Raw genomic sequence first — 17,336 nt, 5'->3', positions numbered from 1 at the left:
AAGGGCTGCCACAAACATTTTTGCACATGTGAGTCATTTCTCCTCCTTTATGATCTCTTTGGGATACAAGCCCAATAGAAACACTGCTGGATCAAAGGATATGGACAGTTAAATAGCTCTTTGGGCATAGTTCCAAATTGCTCTTCAGAATTGTTGAATCAGTTCACAACTCACCAATAATGTAGTATTGTCCCAGTTTTCCCACATCCCTTCCAACATTCATCATTATCTTTTCCTGTCATCTTAGCCAATCTGAGAGGTGTGCATTAGTACCACAGAATTATCTTTATTAATATTTCTTTCTTTTTCTTTCTTTCTTTTTTTCTTTCTTTCTTTCTTTCTTAGGCAATTGGGGTTAAGTGACTTGCCCAGGGTTACACAGCCAGGAAGTGTTAAATGTCTGAAGCCAGATTTGAACTCAGGTCCTCCTGACTTCAGGGCTGTGCTCTATCCACTACACCAACTAGCTGCCCCCTTAATTTGTATTTCTCTGATCAATAGTGATTTAGAGCATTTTTTTTCAGATGACTAGAAATTGTTTTGATTTCTTCATCTGAAAATTATCTGTTCATATCCTTTGACCATTTATGATTGGAGAATGGCTTGAATTCATATAAATTTGAGTCAATTCTCTATACATTTTAGAAACAAGACCTTCATCAGAATCCTTGAATGTAAACATTTTTCTTATTTTGTCACTTCCCTTCTAATCTTTTGCATTGTTTTTTATTTGTACAAAAACTTTTAAACTTAAAATAATCAAAATTATCCATTTTGTATTCAATAATGTATTCCAGTTCTTCTTAGGTCCCAAATTCCTTCCTTCTTCACAGATCTGAGAGGTAATTTCTGATTTGCTTATAATATCACCCTTTATGTCTAAATCATGAACCCATTTCAATCTTATCTTGATATAGGGTGTTAGCTGTGTGTCAATGCCATACTAATTTCCAATTTTCTCAGCAGTTTTTGTCAAATAGTGAGTTCTTATCCCAAAAGCTGGGGTCTTTAGGTTTGTCAAATACTAAATTACAATAGTGATTGACTATTTTGTCCTATGAATCTAATCTATTCCACTGATCAACTAGTCTATTTCTTAGCCAATACTAAATGGTTTTGATGACCACTGCTTTATAATATAGTTTTAGATCTGGTACAGATAAACCACCTTTCTTTGCATTTTTTTTCATTAATCTTGAAATTCTTGACCTTTTGTTCTTCCAGATGAACTTTTGTTATTTTTCTAGCTCTGCAAAATAATTTCTTAGGAATTTGATTGGCATGGCATACACTGGAAATTTCAAAGCAAAGGCTTGAATGTCTCATTTTGGGGTATGTTATAAATTCTTGTTCAGGTATTGTGGGACCAAATGAACTCTGAGGTTCAGTAGTTCTCTTCATAAAATGTTAACTTAAGTAGGGGAATCTATATTAAGTGTTTACTTTAGTAACTACTTTGCTTGCATCAAATTACATTCATTTTTTAAAAACCAGCAAGAAATATTTATGAAGTACATAGTATGTGCCAGGTACTGTGCAAAGTACTGAGAATTCAAATACAGTTAGAAAAAAAAAATAGTCCCTATCTTCAAGGTAGGGGACTCTAAATGGGAGAAAATAATTCATAAGAAACATCAATGGGGGGAAGGAGCAGAAGGCACTCACAAGATTTGATAAAAAAAAAAAAATGTATAGACTCAAGATGCATCCAGGAGTGGATTTAGACATGGCTGGGCTAGATGTCTTCTTTGAAATAGAAACTCTGAGAGAAACCAGCCAATCAGAGGAAAAGGTTGCAGGGGCAGAAAATAGTTCCATTCTTAGAAGTTCAATGGTGAAGTGAAAATGCAACTTCAAAAAATAATCTAAGAATGTATTTTTTAAAAGATTTTCAGAGAGAAAAAAAATAATTATATAGCTGGCTAGGTAGGTATATGGCATATAGGGATAGATAGATAAACATTCTATATTTTCAAGACACTTTACAAATATTATTTCTTTTGATCTTTACGATAACTTTTACAAGTAATATAAATATTATCATCTCCAATGTACAACTAAGGAATCTGGGGTTAAGTGATTTGCATAGAACTTGTGTCTTGCCTAAAGTTATTCAGCTGACTAATTAAAGGTCAGATTCTTTTTGCTACTTAATAATCCCCTTTTAGAACCCAAAATAATGCTATGTACATAGCAGGTACTCAATCATTAAAGTTTTAAATAGAATATTAACAGAGCCTATAAAACTGGGCTCCCATGGGGAAAAAAAAGAGGAGAAAAAAAAGTCTGCTTTTTGTTATCATGAATTCTATTCAATTCTTTCCAATATTTCATATCCTCTGTTTTGGTATCTACTATACTCAGCTCTCTTTGGGGTCTTGGGAAAAAAATAATGGACAGTAAGATAAATGATTAAAAATAGTAACTGAGAAACTTTTCTTGCCATGGAAATTAAAATTTGACATACCCTCTCTGGGCTTACTCCCTTAATTTACACTGGCCCCAAAAGTTTGGTTCCCAGAAAGGTGACTATTTTTCTAATACTGTAGCATATGAGTCTCCAATGATGTGTTTCTCCTTAGCAATCAATCAGTAAGCTTAATTAGTTTTTTTAGGCATTTGCTCAAATGGTATAAGAAGCAAAATGCTTAAAATGCATTTTTTGAAATTAAAACAAAAAAACAGGAGTATGCTCTCCCACAAATCCACAAAAACGTCTGTAGGGGTAGGAGTTACCATGAATTTATAGTATGCTAGTATCAAGGCTTATACATAAGGGACACATATGGCCAAGGCAACTCATAACTCTAGAATTTCAAGGGCTCAGCATGCTATCTTTTTCTGAGGAATCCTAAAATTCACTGTGAAGTATGAATGAAGATCACTGTCCTATAGGTCACTGTGAGGTGATGAATGAATTTGATCCTCAGTTGGCGTGCCTCTTCCCAATACAAGCTGTCCAAGCCGAATAGGTCACTCCAATGTGAAACTGGCTCAGGCAGATCACTCAGCTATAGAGCTATCTCTTTGCTGGACTTGGTTGTTGCCTTCCTGGGAGGCAGATTGCTTGTCCACTGGATGAGGCCAGAAAAATCATTCAGCCAATGGGCTCTTCAGTATTTTATCTCTGTTGGGTGGGTGGATGTGGTAGATTTTCTGAGCTTTCTCTGGACAAGCAGATATGGTCTTCACAACTTTTAGCCTCTGAGTTGGCTGGGTACTACTGGCTCAATTTTGGCTTGCCCCTTTCAATTCTCATCCTAAAGGGGTCATACCTTTAAAAGCAAAAATTGAACAATTTTATTAAAATGCAGGTTGAATTATCTAACTAAATTATAGTCTCTTGGATGAGATCTTTAAATTTATTTTATTTTATTTTTTATTATTAATTTTTTTTATTTACAAAGCATATGCATGGTTAATTTTTCCAATATTAACCCTTGCATAACCTTTTGTTCCAAATTTTCCCCTCCTTCCCTCCATCCCCTCCCCTTGCTGGCAGATAGTCCAATAATCTCTTGTTAAATATGTTGAAATACATGTTAGATTCAACATATATATATATAATATTTATACAGTTATCTTGTTGCACAAGAAAAATCAGATCAAGAAGGAAGAAAAGGAAAAAACTGAGAAAGAAAACAAAATGCAAGCAAATAATAACAGAGAGTGAGAATGCTATGTTGTGTTCCACACTCTGTTCCCATGGTTCTCTCTCTGGGTCTCTTCATCACTGCCCAAGTGTAACTGGTTTGAAACATTGTTCATCTCAATGTTGAAAAGAGCCATGTCCATCAGAATTGATCGTCATATAGTCTTGTTGCTGTGTATAATAATCTCCTGGTTCTGCTCATTAAATTGATTTTATTAAGAAAAAAGGAGAAAATTGCATTCCTATTTAAAAATATATATATGTGTGTGTGTATATATATATATATAATTGTGCTACAGTTCCCTTTTATTGTCCTGACTCAGTTTCCCTAAATTATCCTGCCTCAGTTTCCCTGAATTGTTTTGCCTCAGTTTCCCTACTTCCAACCCCTCTTTTCTGCTCATTAGAACTGAGATATTAGGGCTATGGAGATCTGACATTCCAGAAGATAAGAAGCCACATGTCCTATATCAGATATCTAATTGGCATTGTTTATAATTCTAAGTTTCAAACTCCCTGGCTCTAATTAGACAACTCCTAAGTCCTCCCAATTTGTTCAGAACTGGATTGATGTTCCCTGCATGGAGATTTCCACTCACCACAGTTTGGACCCCACCCCTTTTTGTCTACCCGGGGTTAGAGTCATATATATGTCGTTAAGAACTCACATTCGCTGTTGGATTCTTTGAGACTAAAGTCTCATTCAGCCCTGGGATCAAAAATGGATTCTTTTGGTTCCAGTAAATCTCTCCCTCTCAGAAAAACAAATAAAATATTAAAAACTCTCTAATCTCTATCTTGTCTCAGTTTCTCCAGCATTACTACACACACACACACACACACACACACACACACACACACAAACAAACACTTAGCTATTGGCCCCTTCCTCTTGTTTCTGATAATGACATAAACCAGGCAAGGCAGCACCATGTATCTAGGGGTATTTTGGAGACAATGCAGAACTAGGAATCAGCTAATGACAGAATCTCAGAATTAGAGGTATCTTGGAAGCCATTTTGTAAAATCAATAACAGAGGACTAACAAATATGAGATTTTCCCTCACTCAAGCTACTAATAGAAAGCAAAAAAACTAAAATCTGACTAAAAAAGAGCAGTTAAGATCTTTTCATCCTTTGAAAGGAAAAAAGCCTTTGGATTTTTTAAGTATAAACTTCACAAGATCAACTGTGTGGCTCTGGACAAAGTGGAAAAAGCACTAACCCTAGAGTTGAACTTTCTCTAGAGCCCATCCTTCCCCTTTCCTTTGACCTTTAAAAATCCCCCTTCATTCTCAGGAAGTTGCTAAAATAATTTTTTATTTTGTCAGTGAGCCTTAACAACATATAAACAAATTCACAGGTCACAACAGTAATATGTCAAATGTTATATTGAGACTTAAATATCAGGATATGAAGCAATTTGTGTAATAGCTGAAGAGGCAGTTTACATTTCACCTTGGTTCTGTGTTGTCTGAAAAATACATTCTAGGTCCATGACTTCTGGTAACCCAGGCCAGAATCTGAAGCTCCTCTATATTATTTGGGGCCATCTGATAATCTTCTATAAGAAGGATGTGGTAGAGGAAAATTCATCCTGCTATAAGTCAGCTCTGACTAAAGAATTGATTCAGGAAGTCTAGAGATCTGAAATATAAAGGATTGTCTCCAAGGCTAGAAATGTTCATCTCAGGATTGTTTCTCAATTATCTATTGCAATAAGGAAAAACAAAGGAAAAAAGACAATCAGGGTCTCCTAAACCAACACATTTACTTTAGTTGCTCTGTATTCCTACTTTAGCATTATTGCCCTGATGGGGAAAAAGGACCCCTCCTGTCTTCATCCCTCCAAAGGAAGGCTCTAGTAATCCTGATTAACGCCATAGAAATGAGGAAAGAAAAGAGAAGGGGCCATTCACTCTCTTTTTAAGATCCAATGAGTCATTAGCTCTTACGGCTTGATGACTAATAAGGGACTATTTCATCATTTCTTTAGCAGAGAATTAGTTACACACATATGGCAGAGTTCTGCAGCATATCCTATAGGATGCAGCAAATAGCTATATATAAAATAAGAGAGGGTTAACCTTTAAAATTCTTCTAGCTCTAAATCTATTTGTCATTCATCTGACTGCTGTAATTAATAAATTATAAGAAAAAAACTGAAAAGAATATTAAATCAAAGGACTAAAAGAAGCTTTACCAAAAAATAGTCATATATTTGAGAAATATGTTAGCTTTTCATCTTTCACCATCAAATGTTTTGGTTATTTTAAACAAGTATGGATTTTTATAATCCAAGTACATTTGTCAAGGGGACAGCTGTTTTCATTTCTCTTTCTGTAATTTCTCAGCCTTATATCTCAAACTTGGCAAAATGTGTTTCACAATCTATATCCTGAACTTGTGTTTGGAGACCATAGATTAAATAAAAATGATGAAGTAGGGGAATATTAATGTGGGATTTTTTTTTTGCTTTATTTTGTTTTATTGGTGTTTAATTTTTTTCATTAAATGGAATCTTTTTGTTTTCAGTCTTTATCCAGGATCTCATCCAATTTTTATTTCTAGAAATCCTGTCCAGAGATATTAAAATCATGCCTTGAATCACAGCCCAGTATCTTCCTCCTATTTAGTTATACTCTCCAAGAACTTTTCTGGGCCTCAGTTTTATTACATGCTAAATGAAAGAGTTTTACTAGAGAATATTTAAAATGCCTCATTAAGCTCAAATACTCTATTTCTAGCTATTTTTCTTGTCATTCAAATTAAAAATTGTGAATTTTATTAGATCAAAGTTATTTAAACTATACATGGATTGATTTTTCCTGATTCTTAATTAAGGAAGAATATAGTAGAAAACTATTGCAACTTAGAGCTATCTTTGGAGGAGCATTGACCTTTTTGTCTGAATGGGAAGGCTGAAGCTCTAAAAATAAATTAACACAGAATTCTTGACCATGTATTAAATTAATTTTCTCACCCTCACCACCAAATCTCCACCCCCACAAACTATGCCTTAAAAAGTTATACCATTTTCATTAAGAGGTAGTGTGAAGTAATGAAAATTAACACCAAGTCAGAATGGTTCATATCCCTTTTCTGACATTTAACTAGATGTGAGAACTTAGCTAAGTAATTGTAGGTAGAGTGTGAGAATGTAACCTATGACTCCAGTTAATATATGCTATGTTGAAAGTATGTAAACAAATAAAGAAGCTCCAAGATGTGCATGTGACTCTCAACCATCTCTGACATCATGCCTTCTTTGTTCTGTTTCTATATAATATTTTACCTGATCTAAGGGTAGGTTCATTACTTTGTCCTGCTGCCACTCAGGACTGTTGAGCTTGTGAGTAAACTCCCTCAATTAACTCAATAAACTCTAATAAAAGTGCACAGAGTAGTGTGGACCCCCCCTTCTTTCTTTCAGTATCTCAGTGCTATCCTCTTAGGGTAGAGCAGTTCCTTTGGAAAATTTGTGTCCTTAGATCAGCATAATCAGGGTAGAATTACATTACATTATATTACATTAACAATCTCAGTTTCTTCATCTGTGTGTTGTTACTGTTACCAGGGAGAAATACATATTGAACATCAAGTTCTACTGGCTGGGAGACTCTTTAGTCTGTTTTGCTTCATGGACTAAAGAGGGATTGTGTCTTAAAGAAACAACATTGTTTTCCCTTCACCTGGGAAAAAGAAAATATGCAGGCAGGGATTTGCAGAGATGAAGAGAGAAAGGAGAAAAATTGAGTGAGAGAAAAGAAATATGTAGGGAATACTAAGGATCAATAGCACCACTGCACAATGATGAGAAGAGGACAATGAAGAGAAAGAGAAGTTACATCATACAAATGTTATCCAGAATGGAGATGAGGAGAAAGTCTACAATTGTTGGTGTTTTTCTTCCTCTCCCCTTGTTGCATTCTATTCTCCTCTCAGGGAGAGTGAGTACCCAGTTCTAGAGGTTCTCTCTGTTCTTTAAAGTCTGTTTGCATTTCTGCTTAATTAGTATTGACTGTCAGCTTAAAATAAAGTGTGATTAATCAAAACAGTTTCTCATTGATACGTTTACATTCTTGGAAATAGGAAGCCAGAGAGAAGGTCAGTGACATATGAAGTACAGAGAGAGGGAGAAGGAGACATTCTTTTTCTCCACTTTGGAACTCTGAAGCTATCTACATATTTTACTATTCTCCATGTAGTGAACATATCTCTGGGATCACTATCCCAGAGTCAAGCCACTATATCTCCCTGTAAGGTCTCCAGGAATACCCTGGGGTTGGGGTAACTCTTCACTAATACCACCTGATTCCCATTGGTTGTTTCCCCCATCTTTAGCTAATAGTAATTAGGAACCTCAATTCCATTTAACCTCTATTAACTTTTATAAAGATCAGCTAGGTAGTACAGCAGATAGAATGAATTCACCTCCCTAATTCAAATCGGGCCTCAAAAACTTACTCGTTCAGTGACCCTGGGCAAGTTATTTTAACCCTGTTTGCCTTGGTTTCCTCATCTGTAAAATGAGCTGGAGAAAAAAATGGCAAACCATCTCAATAACTTTACCAAGAAAACAATTACTGAATTAATAATAGTCAGGACTATTAGTAGATAGTATTGTTCTGGAAATGGGCATAAAGCCTAGGGAATGAATGCCTCAATGAATCACTCAAAAAAAGTAGCATAATAATCTACATAGGAAAAAAATCCATAAAAATTGCTTAAGGTCCAAGCTATTGTAAATGTTATAAAGAGCTAGAAATGTATTCCTTTAGTAGATTATTTACCAGAGAAAGAGGTATCTCTATAAGCAGATTTAAGAAAAGATGCTCATTCCTAAGTATCAGTAACACACATCTCCCTTTTCTTCTTTACTTTTGAGGTCTAGGGATCAATTTATAATATTATTAATCTCTTTCTTTTTATAGGATCTCCTGCTTATAGGAATTTGCACTTGCTTAAGGATGATAATCCAATGAACCTCCACTGTGTTTGTGATGTCAGAATGGAGCTACTTTCTCAAGCTTCACTGATGCCATTTCTTTACAAACATCCAACCTCTTTCCCAAATTTCTACCGAACTGTTAATAATCACAGAGATGAGGACTATCAGCACCTAGGTTTTACTTTATGTAAAAGGAACAATAAAATGATAACAACTGAAGGAAATGAACAATTATGGGAAGAGTGAATGTGGATAGGAAGAAACCATCCATGCTTGTAGGAATAGAATTCTCTTCTCCTCCCCTTGATTCCTTTTCACTATAGGAAGGATGAAGAAAGAAAAAATTTGGAGTTGGGCTGCTAATGGTAGCTGCTCCCTAAGGCGGTTGATTATTTCACCAACTGTTGGCTGTTCTTAGATCTTGAAAATCTCTTTGGATGCCTCATTAAATCCAACAAATCTCCGAATGAAAGAGCAAGGAAGTAGTTACCCCAAGACCAGGAGCATTGTTCAACCCTAATACATGTTCCAGGAAGTAGAATAGATTTTTCCTCTTCAAGCTCCCTGCTCCCAAAGTTCTCCAAAAGCACCATACCAGAAGCCTGTGTTCAAAACAAGTCACTAAATGGTATACTCTGAAATAGCATTTGTTTTTCATATCATAGCAGTGTGTACAACAAACTGTGATTTGCAAGTCAACAGGGACTCTATTTACCTCATATGTCTTAGATTAAATCCTGAAAATGGAGAAAAAGTTGAATAAAAAGAAAGGGTGAGGTTAAATCTGGGAAATTGTGGAGACTCATTTTTTGGGAAACCATGATCTTCAAAGAATTAAAATAAGAGGACAATGAAGAAATGTATGGTGAGTGTGAAATATTCTGCATGCAAGAAGTATCATAAAATATCATCCAAGAAATTGGAAAAAAAGATGAGGTATATACATAGGAAGAACAGGAGATAAAAGAAAAATGATCCAAATGCTGCATTAGAACACACACACACACACACACACACACATGAACAAACAGTGAAAATAAAGAAATTCAAATAAAGGTGTTTGAATGAATGATTTTATAGCTATAACACTCAAAACACTCAACAAAAAATTAAATAAATTAATGAATGACTTTAGCAAATAGCAGGGCACAAAATCAATCCATAAAAATCATGTTATCACCAAAAAAAATCAGACAAATGGATAGACAAATGTCATTTATAATAATGACAAGATTTAGCAAATTTTGTTAATTTGCATCAGTTAATTTGTTAAGATATGCATATATATAAAGAAAACTTCAAAAGAGTTTGTCAGAAGTTAAAGGACCAAATAAATGGATTTAATATAATGTTGAGTTGAGCAAATTATAATAAAAAATGTCCAAACTTTCCAAATTAATTTATAGATTTAATAAAACACCAATCAAAATTCCAAAAGGCTATTTCATAGCCATTAAATAGATAAAAGTCATAAAATATTAATTAACTAATTTAGATAAAGCCACAAAACATTACTATGAGAAAATAAATTGGCAATATTTGAGGAACTATGCAATAGAATTTGTCAGAAATTAGTACAAAGGAAAACTTTCCCTAACAGATTTCTGTGATGACCGCGTATTTTAAAATCAGCCAGAGTCAGGAATTCAGGTTAAGGGAAAATCTTCGATCTTTATTCTCTGTGGAGAGGAAGGGGGATTAGCAATGTGAGCAGCCACCACAGGAACCCAGCCAGCAGTCTCTCTCCGCCTCTCTTCCTGGCCCTCTGCTTCCACCCACCAAAATTGTCATTTCCTATACAACACATCAGGACTTGCACAAAGAGTGGGCGGGGGCCATTCTTTCTCCAAGCGTATATATTAATAGAGTATGGTCCAACTATTTAGCCTCACGTGCTTGGGATTTCAGTGCACCAACTCGAGCTTCAGCCCATTTCAGATTTCAAATTATATAAATGAACATATAAATTAAAACTGATAAGATACATCTGGCCTTGGATAAAAGAAAAGTTGTGCAAAGGTTGTACTAGAACACACACACATGTGAACAGTCATCAACAGTGAAAATGAAATTCAAATAAAGATGTTTGCATGGATGATTTTTATAACAATTTAAAAAACAGATTGAGGGAACAAAATAGAAAATTCAATTAATAAGTGTTTTTAAGTATAATCTTGCTAGGACCTTTTTTGTTTTCTTCTCAAAACTGAAAATTATCAACTACTAGAATAAATCCAGGAATTTTTAAAGAAGCCCCCTCCTGTATCAAGATGCTCTGAAGAATACCATTTAATTGCTCTCTTAGACATTCAATGTTTAAGATATTTCATTAAAAAGAAACTGGGTTGCCATATCTGTTCCTGGAAAAGTGGAGAATATTCCCTCTAGTTGGAAGAATACTTTTGCCAAATATCAGAGGAAGACGGAACAAGGTTTCTAATCACCATTTCTGAACTGGTGATGATATCAGATGTTTAAACATGGAAAGAAGGCAAGCTTTTGTAAGGATTGAAAAACACAGAGAATTAATTATGAAGATGTGAAATTGTAAAGTTGTAAAGAAAGTGAAAGATAAAAATCTGAGGCAAGAAACTTTGGAGGAATTAAGGAAGAAAGAGAACTAAAGCTGAAGAATGATTCAAATGAAAAGAAAGGGAGAAGGAAAAGAAAGGAAGTTAGTAGGTCACACAGAGAGGAAATTGGATATTTCTGTCAAAGTGCTAATGAGGTGAGAAGGTGCTAACAAGGTAAGGAGAATTGAAGAATTCTTTCTTATTTTGGCACGAAAGTAATTGAGGAGAATTAACCACCCAAGAACTATTAGAAGAGAAAAAGGAAGGAAGGAAGGAAGGAAGGAAGGAAGGAAGGAAGGAAGGAAGGAAGGAAGGAAGGAAGGAGAGAGGAGAAAGAGAAAGGAAGGAAGGAAGGAAGGAAGGAAGGAAGGAAGGAAGGAAGGAAGGAAGGAAGGAAGGAAGGAAGGAAGGAAGGAAGGAAGGAAAGAAGGAAGGAAGGAGAGGAGAAAGAGAAAGGAAGGAAGGAAGGAAGGAAGGAAGGAAGGAAGGAAGGAGAGAGGAGAAAGAGAAAGAAAGAAAGAAAAGAAAAAAGGAAGGAAGGAGAGAGGAGAAAGAGAAATAAAGAAAAGAAAAAAAGAAGGAAGGAGAGAGGAGAAAGAAAAAGAAAGAAAGAAAAGAAAAAAGGAAGGAAGGAGAGAGGAGAAAGAAAAAGAAAGAAAGAAAAGAAAAAAGGAAGGAAGGAGAGAGGAGAAAGAAAAAGAAAGAAAGAAAAGAAAAAAGGAAGGAAGGAGAGAGGAAAGAAAAAGAAAGAAAGAAAAGAAAAAAGGAAGGAGAGAGGAGAAAGAGAAAGAAAGAAAAGAAAAAAGGAAGGAAGGAGAGAGGAGAAAGAAAAAGAAAGAAAGAAAAGAAAAAAGGAAGGAGAGAGGAGAAAGAGAAAGAAAGAAAAGAAAAAAGGAAGGAAGGAGAGAGGAGAAAGAGAAAGAAAGAAAAGAAAAAAGGAAGGAAGGAGAGAGGAGAAAGAGAAAGAAAGAAAGAAAAGAAAAAAGGAAGGAAGGAGAGAGGAAAAAGAGAAAGGAAGGAAGGAGAAAGAAAGAAAAGAAAAAGGAAAGAAGAAGAGAGGAGAAAGAGAAAGAAAGAAAAGAAAAGAAAAAAGGAAGGAAGGAGAGAGGAAAAAGAGAAAGAAAGAAAAGAAAAAAAGGAAGGAGAGCGGAAAAAGAGAAAGAAAGAAAGAAAGAAGAAAGGAAAGAAAAAAGGAAGGAAGGAGAGAAGAGAGAGAGAGAGAGAGAAAGAAAAGAAAAGAAAAAAAATAGAGGGTCTTGCTTTCAGTAAGTTTTAAAAGCAGTGGCCTGAACAAATTGTAGGATATTTGTTTTTCTGCAATGGCAAATAACTTTCTATGACCAATCTCAATTCTAGAGTACTAATGATACTGCCTATCTCTGTTATGCCTCAGTTTCCTTAAATTCTAATTAAATGTTTCAGACAAACTGAATTACCATTATGATTTTATATATATATAATGTATACATATATATGTATATATACATACATACACATACACATACATATACACACATACATATACATATACACACACACATATATATAATACATACTATATATACTTTTTTTTTAACTATCAGAACTTTGACTAGATATGGAGGCTGTTACTTTGCCAGAGTTTTTTCCTTCAAAGTAATTGACATCAGCTTCTTTTGCTCTCTCTCTTACCTCACCCCCATTCAGAGCGCAACTTGAATAAGATAAGATTTAATTGCCCCCCTTTTCTTTTCTTCTAATAGGTATTCAAAAAGACTGCTTTTCTGCCAGATTTTAAAAGTAGTCAATCTTTCTTTTTTTTTTTTTTTTTTTCAAATTAGTGCAATTTGAAGTACTGTGTGGAATAAAGAGATAAAGTGAAGAACTTAAAGGAATGTATGAATTCTTTTTCTGTATTTTATTTTCATTATTTCTGTGTTTCCCCTATGACCTCTATAATAGGTGCAGGCCCATATTTACTTGAGCCTTGGGCAGCTATAAACATATTTACTGAACCTGAGCTGATGACATTTATCATTATTTGACATTTATCAATATTTAGTCTATTAGCTTGACCACTATCTGCTTGATTAAGCCTGAAGGCCTGATTTTCTGTTTCCTAGAAATCAGGAGATTTCGGGGAAACAGAAACCTTCCATTCCAATATATCCGAATAGCAACAACCAATTAGATGCCTCCCTCTCCCCTTCTCAATGCTCTCTTACTTGTGATGTAATCTCTTGTATAAAAGCTGTGTATCTTTACTACTTCTTTAGCTCTCGTACCACAAGCTTTCTCTTTCTTATCTTGTGATGGGACAGCTCATCCTCCAGAGGTTTTAATAAACAACTTTTCTGCTTTCTTCTGAGTGATCTTTGAGTAGTCATTTTGGGTAAGGGTCTTCTACATCCCTCACAGTATAATAAAAAGTTAATACTCACAAAGCATTTTTTAATGGTAAGCACTTGTGCAATATTGAAATGACCAATTGACAAATTTCTTAATCATTGTTCTTAAAAAAAACTTAACAGAACTCCTTAAATCAACACAACAGACAGATAAGTCGCAAACACAGGCTGCACAAACATAACATTTAACAAATACAAACTAGTGGCAAACTCCTAATATCTCAGGGGTGCCATGAGAGGAGTTTTAGATCCACAATATGTCCCTTCCAAAACCCAAATTGAGCCTTTTTGAAGATTGATTAGGCTTCCAAACTCCAGTGTAGAACTGAAGGGATCAGATCAAGTATGTCCCTGCATTTAGAGAACATCCAGATGTATTTTCCTGTATTTATACACACAGAAAAATGCCCAGAACCAAATTGTGCCTAATGACACCCAGATTTGTGCTTGAAGGCACCCAAACCCAAGTTGTGCTTAAAAAGCACCTAGATTTGTGCCTGAAGGCACCCAGATCAGATAGTGTCACACGGCATCCCATTGGCATTTTCTAGAGTTGTATGGCTTGTCAGCCTAACTTTTTCTGGGGACCCAGATTTGCTAGCAATCAGACCAGACATAAAACTTACCTTGCAGGGTGAAGTTTCAAACCAGGTTCTCCATGTAGCTGAAATAGAGGTTTGTTGATGGTGAGTCTTTACTACAGTTGAGACTGGTCTCGGGATTCTGGAAGAAACCAGGTGCCCACTTCCCTAAAAGAATCCAGGACCAGCCAGCTCAAGGTCTGCCACTGAAACCTGCTGTTGTCCAATCTCTAATCTTGCTCTCAGATCTCATATCTCGTGGGGGGCTCCAAAAATGTAATTCTAGAGAAACTGAGGCAAAACAGAGATTTGTTTTTAATATTTTAACAGTGAAGAATTTGGGCTAGCCAGTCAAACAGGACTCATGTCCAAAAGATGTTTGATGCCACCCCACCCCAGATAGGTGCATGGGACTCATCTCAAAATATTCAGTAGCAAATAATTAATTCCAGAGACTTTTATAGAGCTCCAGCTATAGGGAAACAAAGGCAAGGGAGGGAAGGACACTGGGTGAGTGGACAAGCCATAATTCTAGGAAAGGATCATAATTTAGTCCTGACAGGATGGGAGTCAAAATAAGATCAAGAGCAGGAAACGAGGAGTCAAGGGCAAATCCTAGCAGGAATTTGAGATAAGCCACCTGGAGTTTATAACTCTATGAAATGTAAAGTGGTCAGAGTTTCTCTCAGTCCTGATGGCCAAGAAGGGAGTATGTGGCTATAATAATTTTATTCAGGCAATTCAGGGAAACTGAGACATTACCTTTCCTGACAGAGGTGAGTAATATAGTCCAGTTACAGAATGAGAAACACTATTTTTGATATAGCCAATGTGGAAATTTGTTTCACGTGATTATACAAATTTGTTACAAACTATTTTTTTTCTTTTTTCAGTGAGAACAGAAAATACCGGTTGGAAGTGTTTGGGACAGTGACCCTTACCCAAATCAAAATCAGAGACTCTCAAGGTAAAAAGCAAAAAAAGAATTTATTACGATCTGGAAAGAAAGGGCAATTCTCAACAGACAAGGTGTCAGTAGAGGAGTGCAAAGTGCAAACTGCACAACACAAGATTAGACCCTAAGTAGAAGCCTCCATCACCACTACCACCACTCCCGACCTTTTCTCCCATTAGCTAGGGATTAGAGACAAAAAAACTAAGAATACTAGTCATTAACACATTCTTTCCTTTTCCTTATCTCAGTTTACCCCATTCAGAAGAATATTGGTTAGGAATAAGGATTGGAAGGAAAAAGAGCAAAAGAAAAGAGGATTGTTGAAGCATTTTTTAAATAAATGTATAGAACAAAAAAAAGGTCAAAATGAAATAAAGATAGTTTAAAAGTTGTGTTGAATTTATTATATACTTAAAAAAGAAAACCAACTCTGTAAAAGAGATTTGCAGTTTTATGTAAAAACAATTTTTAAAAATTACTACCTATTCTCAAAATACAAACTGATCTTCCTCACAGAAGAGAAAGCAAAGGATCTTGAGAATTATCACTCTCCTGTTCAAATTATCAGAAAGAAATAAGTGTTGTTAAGGTAGTGATTGTTTTAATGAAATAAGAGCTTCATATAAAAGGAAAAAAAAAGAAGCATCTGAAAAAATAGAGAGTGGACAAATTTGACATAAGAAAGAAAGGGAAAAATGACTAAGATCTAAAGCCAAATAATAGATATGAAGAACTTCTTCCCTTTCCCCCTGTAGTACTGATGAGGTCTAGATATGGGTACCTAAATGAAATTAGGGTTTAATTGAGGTCAAGTGGTAGGTTCAGAGTACAGGGAGTCAATTAGAGCTCCCCTGCAATCCCATTGGATTTGGCACAAGGATGGAGAGTTAAATGAGGTCTAGTAGAGGCACAAGAGTCCCCTGTAAAGGAATTTACAGGCCCGAAAAATCTAGATTGATAAAAGAAGTTTATTATGGGGTTTGGAAGTAAGGTAAAGTATAGTTAAAGAAATAGGTGAGGATAAAGAGAGGAGGGTACTGGAAACAGGGTTTCAGTGGAAAGAGAGCCCTTAGTGCCAGGGATGTATGGTGCTGATATGTTTTGACCCTCTTTGAAGAAAGGGCTCCAGCTTGACTTTTATAATGAGAGATTTAGCTAAATGGGCCTGTGGATGGAGTCTAGCTCCTTGATGGATTTCAGTGAGGGCTAGAGTTTGCTTGGTGGGGGTTGGGAAACCTGAGCAGATCATTAGATTGGGGGGTGGGACAGCCCAAGTTGGCTCAGATACGAGTGGGGGCTGGGACAGGCCCGGATCTTCTATTGGAATTCAAAGGGATGCTTTTGACCAGGATTTCTGAATCAAAGGTCCTGGCTTCCTGAATTGATATTATGAGGTTGGGAAACAGAAAGGAATAAATCAATCTAGTTTCTTAAAGGGACCATAACTCACATCAGTATCAGATAAACTGAGGCGAGTAGAGACTAGTTTAATTTTAAAGTAGAGAGTTTAACAAACCAGCCAACTGCATGGGAATATGTTTCCAAAGCAAGGTATTGAAATTGAGGCGCAGAGCTTATATAGTGTTTAAACTAACTAGGGTTTGCAAGCAGAATATAGAAGCTGAGTATGCTATTAGCCTAACATCTTGAGCTGTTGTTATCTTTGGAAAACACTTCAAAGGCAGAACAGGGAAACAAAGGCAGATGAGGGAGGCAAGGATACTGGGAGGCATAATTCCAGGGAAGGACAAGCCTGTTAAGATATACTTTCTTATTAAGGTTTAAGTTGTATTCTTATAACTCCTTGTCTTGTCAAGGACAGGAGATGTCAAAGACAGGAGACAGCGAGGCATAGGACAATTCTCAAAGTCCTGAGGGAGGGAGGGATCACCCTGGCAAGGAAAGAGATAGGGAAGCGAGCCCCTGGACAATGTTTTTCTTTGCTATCCTTCATTGTGACACAATGGTATGTGAAGGGGGGTTGGAGTCTCAAGGTTTAAAGTTTTCTTTTAAACTCAATTTTCCCAAGCCTAATTATACAAATAAAAAGGAAAGGGGGGGGCAACACCCCTCCAAAAAAAAAAAAGAGCAAATGTCTATAAAGAGGAAAGAGCTGCTTATTTTCTATGGAAAGATGATGCAGAGCCATGTAACAACAGATGGTATAGATGCATATGTGCAAGTATCAGAGGAAAAAGGGATGAGCAATGGAAATTATGGACCAATTCAGATTTATC

Source organism: Sarcophilus harrisii, chromosome 2 (assembly GCF_902635505.1).
Source record: "Sarcophilus harrisii chromosome 2, mSarHar1.11, whole genome shotgun sequence".
Classification (NCBI taxonomy): Eukaryota; Metazoa; Chordata; class Mammalia; order Dasyuromorphia; family Dasyuridae; genus Sarcophilus; species Sarcophilus harrisii.
Note: the sequence above shows the minus strand (reverse complement) of the source record.